Raw genomic sequence first — 12298 nt, 5'->3', positions numbered from 1 at the left:
TGCGTTTGTTGCATTTTTAACGGAATTTTTTACAGACATTAATCAAAGCAGAGATGATGGATCTTTTTTAATGATCCCCATGCAAGTGTGGGTGTGGAGGGGCTCCGCTTAATGTTTACAAAAATGCGAGCGTAGGCTTGAGATTAGAACGGCACTTTCCCTGCAGCGCTCGGCACTACCCTGCCAGTTAACCCCGCCCTAACGCATTTCCCAATGTACCCTGCCGAGTGCGCTTTTATCGGCCACAATGTTAGAATATCAAGTGAGATAGTACAATGGTTCGCACACTGGACTCGTAATCAGAACAACTGTGATCCAAATACTTGACCTGTTATAATGATTAGGTTTTCAGTGGATCCATTACTTTGCTTCAAGCGCATAGCGAAATGTTACGGCTACTTTTTTTTTTCTCCTCCCGTCTCCGTCAGTGGATGATGGGTGGGGGGGGGTGTGGGGTGGGGGGAGGAATGGTTTTGAAATCTTCATTTATCATGCCAATTTTGAATATGCTCCGTTCACCCTAAATCACTTCAGACTAAAATAGATAGGCCATGGCCTGTGATTCCCATTATCTTATACAGACTGAGCTATTTCTCTGTACCTAATAACTTTACTGTCGATACCATGCGAGGTGGCTCAGTCATGAGGCACTGGACTCATATTCAGGACGGCGGCGGTCTTTCAGATTTACATTTTCCATAGTTTCCATAAATCGCTTAAGGGAATCTTCTGGGAATCTCATGGTCGATTTCTTTCCTCATACCTTCCCTGTCCGAGATCAACCCTTTAACGCCTGAATAAATTTATTCACGGAAGAGAAAAATTAAAAATTATGTCGCTCTATAAGTACTCGAAACGTCAGGAGCTGACAGCACTTTCTGAAGCGTTGGTAGCTTCGTGTAGAATCTGTACCTACCGGCACTGACTTCGAAAACAGTTACCCTTCCACTGATTACTGCCGCAATGGTGTGATGCGATTCCGTGACGTCCGGCCTTACGGGTTTCTCAGTCTCTAATGACCTCATAATCGAAATGAGATTAAATCCCAATTTTTCTCGATTATCTTCTTCTCAGTATCGACGAAACACCAAATGACTAAAACCATACCTAATACCTATGTACATATCTTTGAATTATAGTTCTGCTCAGGCGTATTGGGGCGGGTGGCTGTTATTGCACTGTTGCCAGATCGTTAGTCAGTAGTCACTTGCACCTCTGTTACTCGTAATACTTTCTGCGTTGGTCAAAACCAATGTAATTACTTTTTTGTGGAGAAATATTGATTTAGACTGTCAGTCATATCGTTATGGAGCAATGATGTTTACATTATTTGAATTTAAAAGCATTTCGACATATGTATTCCCAGGTATCTGCACATTTCTAGTAATTTATTGATTCTGCATTTACAGCTGCCACCAACTTATTAAAGGTCCGTCATCAACCGGCACTATGTAGGTCTCATTCGCCATCCTTCATTTGACATCCTCTTTCCACAAAGGCCTTCAAGAAACTTCTCTCTGCATTAAGCTCTCCAGCTACACACAACTGTGTTGCACATGATACTTTTCTGATGTCATCTACACAGTAGGACTGTTGATATTTTTAAAAATATCGGGGATCCGATATATCGATATCTAAACGATATCGTTATCGGCTCAACACATTTCGAAAAAGTATCGCTCTGTCGACGGAGAAAAATGAGGTAACGGCCTACAGAAATATCGGCTGCATGTTGTAAATATATTGTCTCTTTTGGAGCCGTATATTTAAGTATTGATTTATTACTAGATGTTCTGTAAATCAACACGCTAGCAGTCTGCTTATCCCCCTCAGAGCAAGAAATGAAAGGAAAAAGATACACGTTTACGCTTGGCGATAACCACTTTGCTAGACCGAGCGAGGTGGCGCAGTGGTTAGCACACTGGACTCGCATTCGGGAGGACGACAGTTCAATCCCGTCTCCGGCCATCCTGATTTAGGTTTTCCGTGATTTCCCTAAATCGTTTCAGGCGAATGCCGAGATGGTTCCTTTGAAAGGGCACGGCCGATTTCCTTCCCAATCCTTCCCTAACCCGAGCTTGCGCTCCGTCTCAAATGACCTCGTTGTCGACGGGACGTTAAACGCTAACCACCACCACCACCACTTTGCTAACAATGGTAACTGCAGGCGAGTGGCTCAATGAAACTTGTCCGATGGCTATGTCGTTCGGTTGCGTCACATACCGGATTTTTCTGGACCGCTTTGTGTCCCTGTTTTTTCACTTCTGTCTACGCCAGCGACCTAGCAGTTGCAGTGACAAAATTTCGTGCTGAAGTTAAACGTTGCAGTTTCCCGCACACGTGTCGAACGATCTTGCCATTTAGATTTTTGTTCATCGGTTTTAGAAACTGTTTTTGAAGAATGCCGACGTGAAGAAATAGCACACTAGCTGTATTAAAATTGTTTTCTTTAAAGCAATTGGTGTGCTATTTCTTCACATCGGATATCTTGTTATTCCAATCACACCGACACCCCCCAGTGAAATAGGACTGCTTCTTTGTGCCATCTATGTTTGCTTCACACATTCAACCAAAAAACACTGAACGTTATGAAAACTTGAAAAATAGTAAGGCTCCTTCACACAGTGAAAGTAAAATCATGTTCTGCTACAACTTCAAAAGAACAACATCAAAAATTTATAGAAAATTGCGAAAAAATATAAGATAAAATAAAAATATTCCCCCTCAATATTGCTGTTTTGATATGGAAATATGGGTGGATGTAATGTCACAGGTGTATATCGATACCTTTTAGGAAAAGTATCGATTCATCGATATCTTGTCAACTACTCTACTACACAGTACCGTTAGGTCCCTCGTGAGAAACTGAAGCGAAGTCTTTGAAGACTATTGCTTTAGCCATTGACAAAGATTTGCTTGAGATATGTATGTAAAGCGTTCATCTACTGATCTTCGAAGCACTGCAGAAAATATGTTGACATGAAGTGAAGTTTCGTGTATTAGCTACGGTCTTCATTCACTTCTAAACTCACTAATACAGTACTATGTTTCTTCTTTGACTAGGGGGTGACTAAGCAAAGCACTTACCGGCATTCTCTTTACCATGGGAGTGAACTCTCTTAAGTCATATAGATTGCGCGGAAAGTAGGTACTTAAGGAAAAGAACGCGTGAATATAGTTTCGTGTGCCTCGGGCATGGATGTGTGTGATGTCCTTCGGTTAGTTAGGTTTAAGTAGTTCTACGTTCTAGGGGACTGATGACCTCCGATGTTAAGTCCCATAGTGCTCAGAGCCATTTGAAAGCCATAGTTTCGTGAATACTGACATAGTCTCTCTATTTCAGAGTTCCAAGGACAGCCGGTTTCCCGTGACGGGGGAAAGGTAAGGAAAATTATTTATTTCGTACTATGAAACCAACACCTCTAGCATAAATATAGCAATGAGGCTGACCTTTCCTAGTTCTGTGGCCACGCAGTCTTTCGTGTAGCAGAAATCTGGGATCGTCAATGTGGTACCAAACGGCTTTGTTAGCCAGTGCAGAGTCCGTGACAACTGCAGCAGAAGCTCTGTTTTTGCACTCCGATCTCTATAACACAAAAAGTAGATTCCCTTACAGGCTACGAATATATCTTCAACGATAACCAGCTTCATCAACACAGGGAAGTTTTTCGGGATAAATCCATTACCAGCATTAATATTTATGGGTGATGTTATTTATTTTTGTACATATTATTCAAGGGTGCCCATACGATGGTTTGTAACGGGGGGTGTGGTGGTGGGGGGAGGGGGTGGGGAGAATAGCTAGACCTGGGTGTGCCGTATTTTTAATAGTTTGGAACACGAATGGTGACTTGTAAGTAGCCATAAAGGAGTTCCAGTTCCGACCTTGTTAAAAACCTGCATAATGACCACCTCTAAACCATTTTCTTAAAAAAAAACAAAAAAACACGAGACTACATTGTATTTTATCGTTTCCCTGAGACTGAGAGATGCGGCGGGGAGGAGGGACGGTGCGGCGCCAGGCCCCCTCCACCCCACCCCCCTCCCCCCCACCCAATGTATTGGCGCCCATGTACTTATTCAGTTATTGTTTCAGTTCGAATGTGGTTGGCTATCGATAGTCGGAACGCGATAGCAGCTCAAACAATATCTACATCTACATTTATACTCCGCAAGCCACCCAACGGTGTGTGGCGGAGGGCACTTTGCGTGCCACTGTCACCGCGAGGGGCGTCGTACCAGCAGTCAGTCAATATGCACGTTTTCGCCTCTGACTATTGATAATGGATTTATCTGAAACATGTCTGGGTATCCACAAATAACGTGCTCATGTTGTCTTTTGCTTTTTGAGGTCTCTCTTCAGCAATCACAATTTCACAAGTAATACGGCAGTTATGCCATCTTTTGCAGTAGTATAAAGTCGTATTTGGACCAAACGCATTTCGCTTTATTTAAAAGCATCATCGGTGGCTGTTGTGTACACAGTTCCTCATAGTCAGCGCATACACCACTTTCCCACTAGAGCGCGCCCCACTAAGCACAACAGCGCAGGCGCAGCGCTCGTCCATCTCCGCACTACGAGATGGCGCTGCCTTAGAGACGGACCAAATTCTGCTTCCTCCGATCCGCGTATTAATATGTAACGCAGACAATGAGATTGCTGCTAACGTAGAACCTTTTCTCCTCGCGGATCACACTCGCGCAGTGATACCTGAATGCGCGAGGTATTATAGCGAGTGCACAGACCTCCAATTAGTCAGTCTGCATCAGTCCGCACCAGTCTGTACCTGTCTATAGTCAAGTTTCAGTCTGCACCTAATAAGATTATCATATTCAAGTACATAGCCATGAAGATAAATGTATAGACACTTTGTCGAGTATCAGAGATATGTGAGAATAAGATTAACGTACCAAGACCAAAGGAACTTAAGATTGTCAATTGTAAATAGCATCCAGAATCAAGTTACGTAATGTTTATGCTTGTTATTATTTTAATAAATGTGTGTGAAAATTAATCAAGTTCTGTTTAAAGTTGTTCACTGTCAATCTGCTACTCTAAGCGTGCAAGTGGCATTTCTATCGTCTGACCTAACGGCAGAAGATAAACACGCCACAATAAGACCACGAGACATATTACTGACACTCGCCTACTTCGTTAGAGCGACAAGTCAAATAATCTGATGGTGTGTGTACGGAAGGTCTTACAGTACGCACACCACAGTGGCGTTTGTAACAATCATAGTTTTTTCATAAATTGGTTGAACGAGATCACAAACAGTTCGCATGTTTAAAATTACTACTTTTTGGTACTAACATTTTTTGGCTTTAATTATTTCCGTGTGCGGCTAGTACAGCGCAGCGTTAAAAATCATACATCTGTGTGTAGGATGCTTTTAAATAAATCGAAACGCATCTGGTTCAAATAAGACTCTTCAGTCGCAAAAGACGACACAACAGTCATATTACTTATAAAATACTGGTGCACCTATATAGTGTTTGTGAAGATGTCATTCATAAAACACAGCGTTAGATTTTCCTTTCTTGAGTCGTCACTCTTCTGATTGGTTTGATGCGGCCTGCCACAAATTCATCTTCTGTGCCAACCTCTTCTCTCAGAGTAGCACTTCGAACCTACAATCTCAATTACTTGCTGGCTGTATTCCAGCCTCTGTCTTCCTCTACAGTTTTTACCCTCTACAGCTCCCTGTAGTACCATCAAAGATATTCCGTAATGTCTTATGTCCCTTCTTCTTGTTAGTGTTTCCGATTTAATCCTTTCCTCTCCGATCCTGTGCAGAACCTCCTCATCCCTTACATTATCAGTCCACCTAACTTTTCAACATTCATCTGCAGCACTACATCTCAAATGCTTCAACTCTCTTCTGTTCCGGTTTTCCCTCAGTCCATGTTTAACTACCATACAATGCTGTGCTCCAAACTTACATCCTCAAAAATTTCTTCCTCAGATGTTTCATACTAATAGGCTTTTCTTGCCCAGGAATGCCCTTTTTGCCAGTGCTTGTCTGTGTTTGATGTCCTCCTTGCTCCATCTGTCATTGGTTATTCCTTAACTTCGTGTACTTCTGACCATCAATCCTCATGTTAAGTTTCTCGCTGTTCTTATTTCTGTTACTTCTCATTACTTTCATCTTTCTTCGATTTATTCTTTTTCCATATTCTGTACTCATTACACCGTTTATTCCACGCAGCAGATCCTGTAATTCTTCTCACTTTCATTCATGATAGCATGATAGCATCAGCAAATCATATCATTGGTATTGTTTCACCTTGAATTTTAATTTTACTCCTGAACCTTTCTTTTATTTCCATCATTGCTTCTTCGATGTGTAGACTGATCACTAACGGTGAAAGACTACATTCCCGTCACACACTCTTCAATCTGAGCGCTTCGTTTTTGATCTTCCACTCTTATTATTCCCTCTGGGTTCCTGTACATTTTTGTATCCCGCCTGGAAGGCGGCGCATGGGTCTGCTCCTGTGATCTGCAAAATAGGCCGAATGAAGGAAGCGAGTAGGAGCAGGAGAGGTAAAGCACTTCGGTACTGCATGTAAAGTAAAAGCACATTTAATAGAGAATATTAGTAAATGACATGGACTTAACTTAGGCTTGATGAGCATATGGGTGCGAAGCTGTTTATTTATAAAAGCTAACAGTACTATTAGTTAAACTATCACTGAAGGAACAAAGGAAAAGTCTGTAATGGCAATAAAATTGTCATTTTATTTGGTTGCAGGTACTTTGTCAGGCCTTCAGCCATGTATTAATATTGTCTGTTTTATGTTTAGTGTATGGCCTTCAGCCGAACTTCATAACAACTTTAAGATTATGTCTTCAGCCATGTTTCATTGAAAATTCTTGTTCTGTATTTAGGCTTTCAGCCGCGTTTGTTGCAGAATCTGTGGCTTTAATATGTAAATCCTTGTCTGTGTGGTTTCTCTTTAATTATCTTGAATTCTTGAAACGGCCTTCAGCCGTGTTCTGTAGATGTATATCTTAAGGTTGTCTACAATTATTCGTGAGTAATTGATTGGGCCTTCAGCCAACAAGATACTTCAAGTTTTCTTAAGATGTTTTTCTGTTGTACTGTGTAAAAGCTTATCTTTAAAGTCTCTCTTTTATTATGTAAAGTATGTAAAGAATTTTTTTTTAATCGGGCTTTCAGTCGAAGAATTAACATGAATTATCCTTAATACGGTCTTTAACCGGAATTTGTAAATGCTTAGCTTTTAAAGAACTTTCTTAGCTGATCTGAAATGTTATGTCGGCCTTTAGCTGAGATGATGTTTTAATTTTACTTAAGTAAGGCCTTCAGCCGTTACTCTAAATCCTGTTGTTTTAAAAGCAATAATTTAAACTTATTTTGGAGAAATTACTTGGGTCCTCAGCCGCGAAATGATCTTTGTTGTTTTAAAGAGAAAACTGTCCATTGATTTGAGGAATAAAGTTGTGTGTATTCTTGTATGACTAACAGTAATTGACCTTGGCCCCTTTCCACAAACTGGTCTGCTCTGTCCTGCGAAACCAGATTTCATGGAGGGTGCAGCAAGAATGCAGTTCGTTCTTGTACGGTGTATGAGGATCATTGAATAATTAAAGAGACAAATTGGTCTGGAGAAAAAAGCGTTTATTTTTACAAAACAATAATTTTTCTACTTTTCAACATAGTCCCGTTGAACATTTATGCACTTGTTCCAACGGGCTACAAGCTTTTTTACTCCGACTGCAAATAACTCTTTATATTGACATTTGAAACAGTTTCCCACAAACTTTTTCATGTCCTTGTCCTGGAACCTCTTCCCACGTAATGCCTCCTTCAGTGCACCACACAAATGGAAATCACTAGGTGCTAAATCAGGACTGTAAGGGCAGTGTGCGATTTGCAGGGGGGGGATGGGAGGGATTTCCCCCCCCCCCCCCCCCCACTGCATCAGACCATCCCCTCCTCTGGTTTTAGTTTATGCATCCCAACAACCTGGGATGTTTATTTCCCACGCACTGGAGTAAAACTTTACATATAATTTAAATTTGCGGAGCCGAACACTGAAAGTTTTTAATACAGTCTTACTATTAATACTATTAATATGTTTGCTTATTAATTTTGAAGAAGTGTTATGTAATAGATAAGCATTTCAAAACATTTGGAACTAAATGACAAGACGACGCACGCCACATTTCCGTAACATGCCACAATGTTGCAACACGTCGCCCCAGCGTAAACGAGGCTTAAGAGCCAGGTCTGTATTGTATGGTGGATGTGATATGTTACGTACGAAACTAAAACCTGCAATCAGATCCAAACGTCGTGGAAAACTGTGAAGAGGTGTCATCCTGTAGCAAGATAACGATCGCCCACATTCTGCCAAACGGACAGCCGACGCAATAAAGGAGTTGAGATTCGAGGTGCTGGAACATCCACCATACAGTCCAGACCTGGCTCCAAGCGATTTTCACATGTTTGGACCCTTAACGGAAGCACTACAGGGGAGAAGATTTGAAAGTGATGAAGACGTCATTGCTGCGGTGCAAAATTGGTTACAGATGCAACCTAAAAACGTATTTTCTTATGAAATAAAAAAAAAACTCGTAAAACGTCTGGAAAACTGCATTGAAGTCGAGGGATGTTACGTAGAAAAATGACGCATGTTTCAGTTTTCTATCAGAATAAGTACAGCTTTCGCAAATGTACCTTTACTTTTTGGATTCCCCTCGTATACCTGTATGTAGATGATTTTGTAAATAAGCTTTACCTATAATGTACTTTTAAAGATATAACAAGGGGTGGCTTTTCTGATAGTGCATACGCGTGAATAGTGAGTTTCGGCGTTAACATCTATTTATAAATAACTGTTTAACCATGGGTAACGCCACGGTCCAAGCTAGTATATACTAACTCCCTAAGACACCCCCCCCCCCCCCCACACACTGGTAAAAGCACAAATCGCACACTGTGTAAGGGGGATGAGGCACTACTTCCCAGCCCATTTTGTCGATGATTTCACGACTTAGTTGAGCAATATGAGGTTGTGCGTTGTCTGGTAAATCACACCTCTCCTCTGAGATCCACGACGTCTCTCTCTCTCATGGCTGTCTTCATCTTCTTTAAAAGCAAATCGGAGTAGTATTGGCTGCTCATTGTACGCTGCTCTTCGAGATAATCACAAAAAACTGGACCTTCAGCATCGCGAAACACCGTCATCATGACTTTTCCTGCTGATGTCTGCCTCATTCGCCGGCCTGGGTGGCCGTGCGGTTCTAGGCTCTTCAGTCCGGAACCGCGCCGCTGCTACGGTCGCAGGTTCGAATCCTACTTCGGGCATGGATGTGTGTGATGTCCTTAGGTTAGTTAGGTTTAAGTAGTTCTAAGTTCTAGGGGACTGATGACCTCAGAAGTTAAGTCCCATAGTGCTCAGAGCCATTTGAACCGCCCCACCTGGGGTGGGAGATTTTCTCCCCTCAGGGACTGGATGTTGTGCTGTCCTCATCACCATTGTCAACGCGCAGGTCGCCCAATGTGGCGTCGCACTCAGTAAGATCTGCACTTGGTGGCCGAACTTCCCGCCTGGGAACTCCCGGCCACTGACGCCATGCGATCATTTCCATTTTCCTGCAGATGCTCGGGTTTTGAATTTTTTCTTAACTGGTGAGTTGGTATGCTTCCACGCCATACTTTGCCTTTTTGATTCTGGCCCATAATAGTGAATCCGAGTTTCATCACAAGTTAAAATTTTATTGAGGAAGTGCTCACCTTATCTGTCATAACGTTCGTTTAGCTCTGTGCACACTCTCAACCTTGTTTCCTTGTGTAGCCGCGTCAACTCCTTTGGACCCATCTCTTACATGTTTTACAGTACTTCAGCTTGTTGGACATAATGTTATGAACTGTAACAGTACTAACTGGAAACTTATCAACTATCATTTTCACAGTCACACGGCGATCGGCACGAATAATGTCATCAATTCGACTTTCAAGTGAGCCAGAATGGTGTTCGTCAGTCACTGAGTAGCGACCAGTTTTGGAGTGCTCTACCCACTTGTAAAAATTTGCACGATTCATACAATCTTCACCATAATCTTTAGACATTCTACAGTACATATTCACTGGTTTCTCGCCTTCAGCAAGTATAAAACGAATAACAGAACGTTGTACAACTAATGTGGACATTTCAAGCGGACTTGCCATCTTGAAATGTATTTTGGATGTTATAAGCAAAACAATGTTGGTACACCAGCTGATCAGGGCTCATCCTAGTGACGCCAACTTAAAGCCATAAAAGTACCAAACTTGTTCTGCTAACAGTTTTTTCCCCAGACCAATTTGCCTCTTTAATTATTGAATGACCCTCGTATGTGGCAAGATATCCCAAAAGACGTCAACCATCTCGGCAATTATATATTAACCTCTGCAATCAGTTTCGTCAAAGTGGTAGTGTAACACCTGGACAACGTAACAGAAGGCAACAAGTGACGACAGAAGAGGGGGAAATTAATATTCTTGCTGCTTTTGCAGTTGATCCGCACGTTAGCTCCCGCGCAATAGCACAAGGAAGTGGCATGAGTCAGGCTAGTATCCTACGCTTTCTCCACCGAAATAGGTTCCAGTTCCGGCCCTGTTACATCTCTCTCCATCGAAACGATTATGAGAACAGTGTTAATTTCTGTACGTGGGCATTAAGACAAGATATTCCAGATGTAGCTTGTTTAGTGATGAAGCCACATTTACCAGTCATAGCCAAGTAAACCGCCGAAACACACACTATTGGTCTGTTGATCTGGTTTCGTCTGGTGGAACGTCAGCGTCCATGGAGTGTAAACGAGTGGTGTGGAATAGTGAACCATAGGCTCGTAGGCCCGTTTTTCATAGACGGAGCACTGAACGCGCGCAAGTATCGCAGCCTCCTAACAGATCATCTTCCACGGATGCTAGAAGACGTTCCTCTGCAGACTGGGAGGAAACTGTGTTAGCAACATGATGGCTTTCCACAGCATGTCTTCACGAATTGTTTCCAAATCGTTAGACTGGATGCAGGGGACCTGTACTTTGGCCTCTCGGTACCCCGGCTTTGACGCCTGTAGACATTTTTCTGTGGGGAAAGCTGAAAGACGCCGTCTACGAAGAAATGCCAACTACTCCCAATGATATACAATAATGTATTACTGCAACCTGCACAGACACCTCCATTGAAATGACACCACGTGTGCAGCACTCGGTCCATACCAGACTGGAAGCGTGTATGGCCTCTGCCGATTGTAATTTTGAACAAAACCAGTGATGGTCAGTTGTCCCGTTACTGATCAGAATCCACATAACTAGTGTATGCACTTGTGTTGTATTCTGATGTGTGCTGAAAAACAATACGCAATAGATAGCTTTTGCTCCTTGTACTACATTATTCTTTTGACATTTTCCATCTCAATACTATTTAAATATATATTTTTAAAATAGATTATTTCCTTATGTTTGCTAATCACTAAGAACCTTAGCATCGCATCTTCCATCGAAATAAGAGAGTGATTACAACATGGTGCGTGCCAGCAGGACACACACACACACACACACACACGCGCGCACACACACGATCTTTCGCCCATACAGCCTGCTATGAAAGAAGTGAATATTCTCTTTTAATTGTTTTGTGCTTCCGTCTGGTACCAGATTTTGACCTGAACTATTCTAAGTTCTATATGGCAGCTACTTAGAATGCTTCGTTTTTATGTAGCGGTGACAGATTTAATCGTATTGAATACAATCACCACGCTGATTAACTACGAAGAGCTCGTCCGTCATGCAGCCGCCAGTAAAAGAAAAAACTCATCCAATACATGAAATATGTATAGGTAACACCATGCAGCTAAAGCTTGAGCATATTCTGTCTGTCTACTAGCGAGAGATGAGAAAGGGATTCGTTCATTAAAAATCGATGACGTCGCATCGGCTGGAAGCGAAGAACAGTGCAAACACTTGGGTTTCCTGAATTAATGAAGACTGACGTTAATGAAGGCTGACAGAGGATTATGCCCCCTCTCTTCGTCGATATTTCGCGGAGAGGCACTAGTGGACAGCCGGTAGTGTCGTATATTATCTCATTTACTGTAGCTCGTGCGTGGTAAGATGGGATTTCGTTTCAAAATAAAGGAGACAACACTGTATGAACTATTATCTTTCTTCACTTGTCTTGGAAGCCACGCTGTCGAAATGTGCAGAGAGATCCTTTACGTGACGGACGGCGTCTTCCTGGGAATATTCCCATTTATTAACTTCTCATGGTTGGGATTCAC

The 12298-nt window shown here is 42.1% G+C and overlaps 1 protein-coding gene across 2 annotated transcripts in view; it reads left to right on the top strand.

Annotated features, from left to right (window-relative positions):
* The window catches only part of LOC124796389 (protein GDAP2 homolog), a 969166-nt gene that overhangs the window by 566140 nt on the left and 390728 nt on the right, over positions 1-12298 (top strand). For both annotated transcript variants that reach the window (XM_047260559.1, XM_047260558.1), the window contains one exon: positions 3344-3381. The gene's annotated coding sequence lies outside the window, so the exon portion shown is untranslated. The remainder of the gene's footprint in view (positions 1-3343; positions 3382-12298) is intronic.

The sequence above is a fragment of the Schistocerca piceifrons genome, chromosome 4, assembly GCF_021461385.2.
Source record: "Schistocerca piceifrons isolate TAMUIC-IGC-003096 chromosome 4, iqSchPice1.1, whole genome shotgun sequence".
NCBI classification, from domain to species: Eukaryota; Metazoa; Arthropoda; class Insecta; order Orthoptera; family Acrididae; genus Schistocerca; species Schistocerca piceifrons.
The sequence above is the reverse complement of the archived record's forward strand: the minus strand, read 5'-3'. Positions and strand labels throughout refer to the sequence as shown.